The following is an 11,314-nucleotide window of genomic DNA, read 5'->3' on the forward strand; positions in this document are numbered from 1 at the left end:
GTTATGTATATTAATATTTAAACTAGTCAGCACATACTCAGTGCCCTAAGATAATGAGAGTGGAAATCTCCTGGCCATATATTTCTAAACATATATATATTTAACCAGCCAGCACAGAGTCAGTGCCTAAATTAAGGAGAGTGGAAATCTCCTGGTTTTTGCTATATATTTAAACATCCAGTCAGTACCCTAAACTGAGCAGAGAGTAAATCTCCTTGTTTTGTATATTTAACCAGCCAGCACAGAGTCAGTGCCTAAGCAAAGGAGAGTGGAAATTTCCTTGTTTTTGCCACATATTTAAACACGCAGTCAGTACCCTAAACTAAGGAGAGTAAATCTGCCCTAAACTGATAAGAGTTTAACCTCCTGGTTATATATATTTAACCAGCCAGCACAAAGTCAGTGCCCGAAACTGGGGAGAGTGGCAATCTCCTGGTTATATCTATATTTAACCAGAGAGTACAGAGTCAGTGCCTAAGGAGAGTGGAAATCTGCTGGTTTTTTCTATATATTTAAACATGCAGTCAATACACTAAACTCAGGAGAGTAAATCTGCCCAAAACTGAGGAGAGTGTAAGTCTCCTGGTTATACATATTTAACCAGCCAGCACGTCGTCAGTGCCCTAACCTAAAGAGAGTGTTAATCTGCCCCAAACTGAGGAGAGTGTAAATCTCCTGATTATATATATTTAACCAGCCAGTACAGAGTCAGTGCCCTCAACTGAGGAGAGTGTAAATCTCCTGGTTATATATATTTAACCAGCCGGTACATCGTCAGTGCCCTAACCTAAGGAGAGTGTTAATCTGCCCTAAACTGAGGAGAGTGTAAATCTCCTGGTTGTTTTATATATATATATATATATATATATATATATATGTATGTACCTTTAACCAGCCAGAACAGAGTCAGTGCCCTAAACTGAGGAGAGTGTAAATCTCCTGGTTATATCTCCATTTTACCAGCCAGCACATAGTCAGTGCCCTAAATTAAGGGGAGTGAAAATTTCCTGATTATATCTATATTTAACCAGCCAGTACAAAGTCAGCGCCGGAAAGTGAGGAGAGAGTTTTAAACTGCCCTAAACTGAGAAGAGTGTAAATCTCCTGGTTTTATACATATATGTGTACATTTAACCAGCCAGTACAAAGTCAGTGCCCGAAACTGAGGAGAGTGTAAATCTCCTGGTTATATATTTCTATATATATATTTAACCAGACAGCAAAAAGTCAGTGCCCGAAACTAAATCTCCTGGTTATATCTATATTTAACCAGCCAGCACATAGTCAGTGTGCTAAACTAAGAGGAGTGGAAATGTCCTGCTTATATATTTCTATATATATATATCTTTAACCAGCCAGCACAGAGTCAGTGCCCTAAACTAAGGAGAGTGGAAATCTCCTGGTTATATATTTCTATAGAAATATATTTAACCAGCCAGCACATAGTCAGTGCCCTAAACTAAGGAGAGTGGAAATCTCCTGGTTATGTATATTTACATTTAAACTAGCCAGCACATAGTCAGTGCCCTAAGCTAAGAAGAGTGGAAATCTCCTGGTTATATATTTCTATAGAAATATATTTAACCAGCCAGCACATAGTCAGTGCCCTAAGCTAAGAAGAGTGGAAATCTCCTGATTATATATTTCTATAGAAATATATTTAACCAGCCAGCACATAGTCAGTGTCCGAAACTAAGGAGAGTGGAAATCTCCTATTTTTTCTATATATTTAAACATGCAGTCACTACCCTAAACTGAGGAGAGTGTAAATATCCTGGTTATATATTTCTAAATATATATTTAACCAGCCAGCACAGAGTCAGTGCCGATACTAAGGAGAGTGGAAATATCCTGGTTTTTTTCAATATATTGAAACATGCAGTCACTCCCCTAAATTGAGGAGAGTGTCAACCTCCTGGTTACAAATTTCTACATATATATTTAACCAGCCAGCACAGAGACAGTACCCTAAACGAAGGAGAGTGGAAATCTCCTGGTTATGTATATATATTTAAACCAGCCAGCACATAGTCAGTGCCCTAAACTAAGGAGAGAGTAAATCTGCCCAAAACTGAGAAGACTGTAAATCTCCTGGTTATATATCTTTAAACAGCCAGCACAAAGTCAGTGCACGAACCTAAATGTCCTGGTTATATCTACATTTAACCAGACAGTACAGAGTCAGTGCCCTAAACTAAGGAGAGTGGAAATCTCCTGGTTATGTATATTAATATTTAAACTAGCCAGCACATACTCAGTGCCCTAAGCTAATGAGAGTGGAAATCTCTTGGTCATATATGTCTAAACATATATATATTTAACCAGCCAGCACAGAGTCAGTGCCTAAATTAAGGAGAGTGGAAATCTCCTGATTTTTGCTATATACTTAAACATGCAGTCAGTACCCTAAACTGAGCAGAGAGTAAATCTCCTTGTTTTATATAATTAACCAGCCAGCACAGAGTCAGTGTCCTAAACTGAGGAGAGTGGAAATCTCCTGGTTTTATATTTCTATATATTTCTATTTAACCAGCCAGCACAGAGTCAGTGCCCGATATTGAGGAGAGTGGAAATCTCCTGGTTTTATATCTTTAACCAGCCAGCATAAAGTCAGTGCCCCAAACTGAGGAGTGTAAATCTCCTGGTTATATCTATATTTAACCAGACAGTACAGAGTCAGTGCCCATAAACTAAGGAGAGTGGAAATCTCCTGGTTATATATTTCTAGATATATATTTAACTAGCCAGCACAGAGTCAGTGTCCTAAACTGAGGAGAGTGGACATCCTCTGGATATATATATTTAAACCAGCCAGAACATAGTCAGTGCCCTAATCTAAGGAGAGTGGAAATCTCCTGGTTATATCTATATTTAACCAGACAGCAAAGAGTCAGTGCCCTAAACTAAGGAGAGTGTAAATCTCCTGATTTTGCTATATATTTAAACATGCAGTCATACCCTAAACTAAGGAGAGTAAATCTGCCCTAAACTGAGGAGAGTGTAAATCTCCTGGTTATATATATTTAACCAGCCAGCATAAAGTCAGTGCCCGAAACTGAGGAGAGTGTAAATACCTGGTTATATCTATATTTAACCAGATAGTACAGAGTCAGTGCCCTAAACTAAGGAGAGTGGAAATCTCCTGGTTATATATTTCTAGATATATATTTAACCAGCCAGCACAGAGTCAGTGCCTAAACTAAGGAGAGTGGAAATCTCCTGGTTTTTGCTATATATTTAAACATGCAGTCAGTACCCTAAACTGAGTCTCCTGGTTATACATATTTAACCAGCCAGTACAGAGTCAGTGCCCTAAACTGAGGAGCGTGTAATTCTCCTGGTTATATATATTTAACCAGCCGGTACATCGTCAGTGCCCTAACCTAGGGAGAGTGTTAATCTGCCCTAAACTGAGGAGAGTGTAAATCTCCTGGTTATATCTCCATTTTAGGTAAGGGCGGCACGGTGGCACAGTGGTTAGCACTGATGCCTCACAGCGCCAGGGACCTGGGTTCAATTCCCGCCTCAGGTGACTGACTGTGTGGAGTTTGCACATTCTCCCCGTGTCTGCGTGGGTTTACTCCGGGTGCTCCGGTTTCCTCCCACAGTCCAAAGATGTGCGGGCCAGATGAATTGGCCATGCTAAATTGCACCTAGTGTTAGGTAAGGGGTATATGTAGACTACTGCGACCCCTAGGACTCATAACGGCACACAAACCAACAGCCACGCTCAGACAACAACTTACTAGAACAAAGGAGCCAATACCCAACATGAGCAAAACTAATGTAGTTTATAAAATACCATGCAAGGACTGCACAAAACACTATATAGGACAAACAGGAAGACAGCTAACAATCCGCATCCACGAACACCAACTAGCCATGAAACGACACGACCAGCTATCCCCAGTAGCCACACACACTCAGACAACAAGCAACATGAATTCGACTGGGAAAACACTACTATCACAGGGCAAGCCAGACAGAGAACAGCCAGGGAATTCCTAGACGCATGGCATTCATCCACAAATTCCATCAACAGACACATCGACCTGGACCCAATATACCAATCACTACAGCGGACAGCTGAAACTGACACCCGGAAGCGGCAAGGACAGACCACTATAAATGCCGGAAGAAACATCGAAGAAGCGCTTCGCAGGAGGCTCCAGAGCACTGATGATGTCTCCTAGCCAGGGGACGAAACGTTTGCAACAAAAACTTCCAGCTCGGCGAACAGAACCACTACAACTAAGAGGAGTGGAAATGTCCAGCTTATATATTTCTATAGAAATATATTTAACCAGCCAGCACAGAGTCAGTGCCCTAAACTAAGGAGAGTGGAAATCTCCTGGTTATGTATATTTATATTTAAACTAGCCAGCACATAGTCAGTGCCCTAAGCTAAGAAGAGTGGAAATCTCCTGGTTATATATTTCTATCGAAATATATTTAACCAGCCAGCACATAGTCAGTGCCCTAAACTAAGGAGAGTGGAAATCTCCTGTTTTTTCTATATATTTAAACATGCAGTCACTACCCTAAACTGAGGAGAGTGTAAATCTCCTGGTTATATATATTTAACCAGCCAGCACAAAGTCAGTGCCCTAAACTGAGGAGAGTGTAAATATCCTGGTTATATATTTCTAAATATATATTTAACCAGCCAGCACAGAGTCAGTGCCGATACTAAGGAGAGTGGAAATATCCTGGTTTTTTCAATATATTGAAACATGCAGTCACTACCCTAAATTGAGGAGAGTGTAAACCTCCTGGTTACAAATTTCTACATATATATTTAACCAGCCAGCACATAGTCAGTGCCCTAAACTAAGGAGAGTGTAAATCTGCCCAAAACTGAGAAGACTGTAAATCTCCTGGTTATATATCTTTAAACAGTCAGCACAAAGTCAGTGCACGAACCTAAATGTCCTGGTCATATCTACATTTAACCAGCCAGTACAGAGTCAGTGCCCGAAACTGAGGAGAGTGGAAATCTCCTCGTTATATATTTCTATATATATATTTAACCAGCCAGCACAGAGACAGTGCCTAAACTAAGGAGAGTAGAAATCTCCTGGTTATATATTTCTATGTATACATTTAACCATCCAGTACAGAGTCAGTGCCCTCAACTGAGAAGAGTGTAAATCTCCTGGTTATATCTATATTTAACCAGCCAGCACAGAATCAGTGCCCTAAACTGAGGAAAGTGGAAATCTCCTGGTTATGTATATATATTTAGAGCAGCCGGCACATAGTCAGTGCCCTAAACTAAGGTGAGTGGAAATCTCCTGGTTTTATATATATGTATATATGTACATTTAACCAGCCAGTCCAGAGTCAGTGCCCTAAACTGAGAAGAGTGTAAATCTCCTGATTATATATATTTAACCAGCCAGTACAGTCAGTGCCCTCAACTGAGGAGAGTGTAAATCTCCTGGTTATATATATTTAACCAGCCAGCACAAAGTCAGTGCCCGAAACTAAGGAGAGTGGAAATCTCCTGGTTACTTATATATATTTGAACATGCCAGCACATCGACAGTGCCCTATACTAAGGAGAGTGTAACTCTGCCCTAAACTGAGGAGAGTGTAAATCTCCTGGTTATACATATTTAACAAGCCAGCACAGAGTCAGCACCCTAAATTAAGGCGAGTGGAAATCTCCAGGTTATGTATATATATTTAAACCTGCCAGCACAGAGTCAGTGCCTCAGCTAAGGAGAGTGTAAATCTCCTGGTTATATATTTCTATATATATATTTAAACCAGTCAGCACATAGTCAGTGCCCTAAACTAAGAAGAGTGTAAATGTCCTGGTTTTAAATATATATATTTCACCAGCCAGTATAGAGTCAGTGCTCGAAACTGAGGAGAGTGTAAATCTCCTGGTGATATATCTTTAAACCAGTCAGCACATAGTCAGTGCCTTAAACTAAGGAGAGTGTAAATCTCATGGTTATATATTTCTATATATATATTTAACCAGCCAGCACAGAGTTAGTGCTCTCAACTGAGGAGAGTGGAAATCTCCTAGTTGTATATTTCTATATATATATTTAACTAGTCAGCACAGAGTCAGTGCCTAAACTAAGGAGAATGGAAATCTCCTGTTTATATATATTTAACCAGTCAGAACAAAGTCAGTGCCCTAAACTGAGGAGAGTGGATATCTCCTCGTTTTATATATATCTATATTTAACCAGTCAGTACAGAGTCAGTGCCCCAAACTGTGTAGAGTGTAAATCTCCTGGTTATATATATTTAACCAGCCAGCACATAGTCAGTGTCCTAAACTAACGAGTGTGTAAACTCAGGAGAGCACCCCCATCCTTTTCAGCACACCCATTCCTACCAGCCCCCCCATTCTTTCCAGCACCTCCTTCCTTTACAGCTCCCCCCATCCTTTCCAGCCCCATTCTCCTTTCCAGCCCCCCACAACTTTTCCAGCCCCATTCTCCTTTCCAGGCACCCCCTATCCTTTCGAGGCCCTCCCTATCGTTTCCACACACACCCCTCCCCCCATTCTCCTTCCAGGCCCCTATCTCCTTTCCAGCCCCTTTCCAGGCCACCAGTCTCCTTTCCAGCTCCCCCCCATCCTTTCCAGACCACGCCCTCCTTCCTATCCAGCCCCATTCTCCTTTCCAACACCCCCCCCCACCCCCACCCTTCTCCTTTACAGCCCCAGGTGCTATCAGGTTAATTATGTATGACCAGAATATTTAGAGTCTCCTCAGTTTCGGGCAGAGACATTTTGCTAGCTAGTTAAATAAATAAATATATAAAACCAGGAAATTCAGATTCTCCTCAGTCTAGAGCACTGACTCTGTGCTGGATGATTTAATAAATATATATAACCAGGAGATTTAGAGTCTGTTCATTTTAGGGCACTGTCTCTGTGCTGTCTGGTTAAATATATATAACCAGAAATTTAGGGTCTCCTCAGTTTAGGGCACTGACTTGCGCTGGCGGGTTAAATAAATATACATAACTAAAGATTTTGAGTCTCCTCAGTTTAGGGCTCAGACTATGTGCTGGATGGATAAATACACATAAATTACCAGGAGTTTTAAGAGTCTCCTCATTTTAAGGCACTGACTGTGTGCTGTCTGTTATATAACTACAGATTTAGAGTCTCCTCAGTTTGGGGCACTGACTTTCTGCTGGCTAGTTAATAAATATATAATCAGGACATTCAGCTTCTCAGTTTGGGGTACTGACTCTGTGCTGGATGGTTAAATAAATATATGTAACCAGGACATTTCGAGCCTGATCATTATAGGGCACATATATATAAAACCAGGATATTTAGAGTCTCCTCAGTTTGGGGCACTTACTCTGGACTGACTGTTTCAATGTATATAAAAGAAGAAAATTCAGTCTCCTTAGTTTAGTGCACTGACTGTGGGCTAGGGGGTTTAATAAATATGTATAACTAGGAAATTTACAGTCTCCTCAGTTTCGGACTCAGATATTTTTCTATAATACAGGAGGAAATGGAGATGCTGCTCCAGCTCTTTAATTTTCTACTGTACAGGAGGAAGCAGTGACGCTGCTCCAGCTTCTTTATTTTCTATAATACAGGAGGAAGCAGTGACGCTGCTCCAGCTCCTGTATTTTCTATAATACAGGAGGAAGCAGGAACACTGCTCCAGCTCCTTTATTTTCTATAATACAGGAGGAAGCAATGACGCTGCTCCAGCCCCTTTATTTTCTATAATACAGGAGGAAGCAGAGACGCTGCTCCAGCTCCTGTATTTTCTATAATACAGGAGGAAGCAGGAACACTGCTCCAGCTCCTTTATTTTCTATAATACAGGAGGTAGCAGTGACGCTGCTCCAGCTCCTCATGTCCTGAACACGTTCTCCACTCAGTGCTGCCTTACATCAATCCTCATACTGACTGATGCTATCGCTCAATTTAGGGGTGCGCTACTCTAAATCTCTGGAAAGGTATTGTCCTGCCCCAATTCTCCCATTTTTGCGACACAGCATAATTCACTCATTTCGCACTGAACTGCACTGTTGTAATGACTCACATTTCGATAAGCCCTTTCCCAAATATTTCCATTTATTAGTTCCTTGCAATGATTCTCCAATTTAGTGGAGCGCTGCCAGAATTCTTGAATTTTGGCTTGGACAAGTTGGACTGAAGGGTCTGTTTCCGTGCTGTACGTCTCTAAGGCTGTAATTAGTGCTCCACTTCCCTGCACCAATTCTCCCATTTACCAATCCTGCACTAATTCGGGAATATCACCAACTCACCCATTGAGGTTATCCTGCCCCAGTCCTCCCACTTAGAATTCAATGGCACCTGCATGAATTCTCCAATTATTGTTGCCCTGCATCAATTCCTTCCATTCAGTTGTTCCCTGAAACACTTCTTCCACGTACGGATGCCCTGCTGAATGTGTTTTTCATATAGTCATGCACTGAACTGAATCTCCAATTTACTGATGCGTGCAACATTTTCTTCTTTTTATTGATTCCCTGGCCCCTATTCCCCAAATTAGACATGCACTGCTCTAATTTTCCAATATATTAGCACTTCCACCAATTTTCTAATGGAACGGCACTGTGCACCAGATCTCCCATTTATTGTTTCCACCAAATCTCGCTTTTACTCATAACCTTGTAATAACTCTTCCATTTACTGATGCCCGAGCCCGATTCTACCATTTAAGGGTGCCCTACTCTAATTCTCCCATTTACTGTTCCCATGCACCAATTCTCTAATTTAGCTCCGCTGTGCACCAGGCCACTCATTTACTGATACCCCACAACAATTCTCCAATTCAGTGTTGCTTAGCACCATTTCCCCCAATTACTGACGTCCTGAACAAGTTCTCCATTCAGTTTTGCCTGAAACTAATCCTCATATTGACTGATACCCTCGCCCAATTTAGGGGTGCCCTACTCTAAATCTTCCAAAAGATATTGTCCTCCCTCAATTATCCCATTTCATGCAATACAGCATAACTCACCAATTTAGTGCTGAACTGCACTAATTCTCCCATTATCTCGATGCCCTGTGGCAAATTCTTACATTTCGTTAAACTCTTTTCCAATTGTTTCCATTTAGTTTTGTTCCCAGTAGTTTTTTTCCAATGATTCTCCAATTTAGTGTAGAGCGGCCAGAATTCTTAACTTTAGGTGTGGACAATTTGGACTGAAGGGTCTGTTTCTGTGCTGTACATCTCTACGGCTCTAATTCGTGCTCCGCTTGCAACATTTCTTCTTTTTATTGATCCCCAGGCCCCTATTCCCCGATTTAGACATGCTCTGCTCCAATTTTCTAATATATTGACACACACATCAGTTTCCCAATGTAATGGCACTGTGCACCGAATCTTCAATTTACGGATTCCCACCAAATCTCCCACTTACTATACCCCTGTACTAATTCTTCCATTTACTGATGCCTTAGCTGACTCTACCATTTAAGGGTGCCCTACTCTAATTACCCATTTACTGGTGTCATGCACCCATTCTCTAATTTAGTTCCACTGTACACCAGTCCTTCCATTCAGTATTTCCCTGCAACTATTCTCCCATTTAGTAGTCCGCTGCCAGAATTCTCTAATCTTGCGATCCCTGCATCAAATCTCCAAATTACCATTCCTACACATATCCTCCCTTTAGTGGTGAACTACACCAACTCCCCCATTTCGTGGTGCACTGTATTGAATCTCTAACACTAATTCTTTGCAACATATGTCCTATTTACTGATTCACTGTCCGTATTCTCCCATTTGCTCCAAGTCTCAAAGTTATCAGCACCCTGCACCAGGACTTTCATTTACTGATGCCCCACACCAATTCTCCAATTCAGTGTTGCTTTGCACCATTTCCCCAATTACTGACGTCCCGAACAAGTACTCCACTCAGTGGTGCCCTACATCAAACCACATACTGACTAATGCCTTCTCCCAATTTAGAGGTGCCCTACTCTAAATCTCCCAAAATGTATTGTCCTGCCCCAATTCTCCCATTTAGTGCAACACAGCATAAGTCGCCCATTTTGTACTGAACTGTACTAATTCACCCATTATCTGATGCCCTGTTGCAAATTCTCACACGTTTCGATAAGCCCTTTGTGAATTTTTTTACATTTGGTAGTTCCTTGCAATGATTCTCCAATTCAGTGTTGCTTAACACCATTTCCCCCAATTACTGACGTCCTGAACAAGTTCTCCACTCAGTATTGTCTTCCACCAATTCCCATACTGACTGATGCTTTGCCCAATTTAGGGGTGCCCTACTCTAAATCTCCCAAAACGTATTGTCCTGCTCCAATCCTCCCATTTAGTGCAACACAGCATAACTCACCCATTTAGTGCTGAACTGCATTAATTCTCCCATTATCTGATGCCCTGTGAGAAATTCTCACATTTCGATAAGCCCTTTCCCAATTTTTCCATTTAGTAATTCCTTGCAACAATTCTCCAACTTAGTGGAGAGCTGCCAATTTAGGTGTGGACACGTCGGAATGAGGGTTCTGTGTCCGTGCTGTACGTCTCTAAAGATGTAATTAGTGCTCCACTTCCCCGCACCAATTCTCCCATTTACCAATCCTGCTCTAATTCGGGAATTTCACCAACTCACCCATTGAGTGTTATCCTGCCTCAGTCTTCCCACTTAGACTTTAATGACACCTGCATGAATTCTCCAATTATTGTTGCCCTGCATCAATTCCTTCCATTTAGTTGTTCCCTGAAACACATCTTCCATGTACGGATGCCCTCCTGAATTTTATTCATTTAGTGATGCACTGAACTGAATCTGAATTTACTGATGCTTGCAACATTTCTTCTTTATATAGATTGCTTGGCCCTATTCCCCAATTTAGAAATGTTGTGCTCCAATTTTCTAATATATTGACACTCACACCAGCATTCCAATGTAATGGCACAATGCACCGAATCTCCCATTTACTCATACCCTTGTGCTAATTCTTCAATTTACTGATGTCCTAGCTGACACAATCATTTGAGGGTGCCCTACTCTAATTCTCCCATTCTCTAACTTAGCTTCTCTGTGCACCAGTTCATCCATTCAGTATTTCCCTGCAACTATTCTCCCATTTAGTAGTTTGCAGCCAGGATTTTCTAATCTTATGATCCCTGCATCATATCTCCAAATTACCAATCCGACACATATGTTCCCTTTAGTGGTGAGCTGCACCAACTCCCGCATTGTGGGGAGCCCTTTATTGAATCTCAAACACTAATCCTTTGCAACATTTGTCCTATTTACTGGTTCACTGCCCATGTTCTCCCATTTGCTCCAATTCTCGAAGTTATCAGCACTT

The sequence above is a fragment of the Hemiscyllium ocellatum genome, chromosome 43, assembly GCF_020745735.1.
Source record: "Hemiscyllium ocellatum isolate sHemOce1 chromosome 43, sHemOce1.pat.X.cur, whole genome shotgun sequence".
Classification (NCBI taxonomy): domain Eukaryota; kingdom Metazoa; phylum Chordata; class Chondrichthyes; order Orectolobiformes; family Hemiscylliidae; genus Hemiscyllium; species Hemiscyllium ocellatum.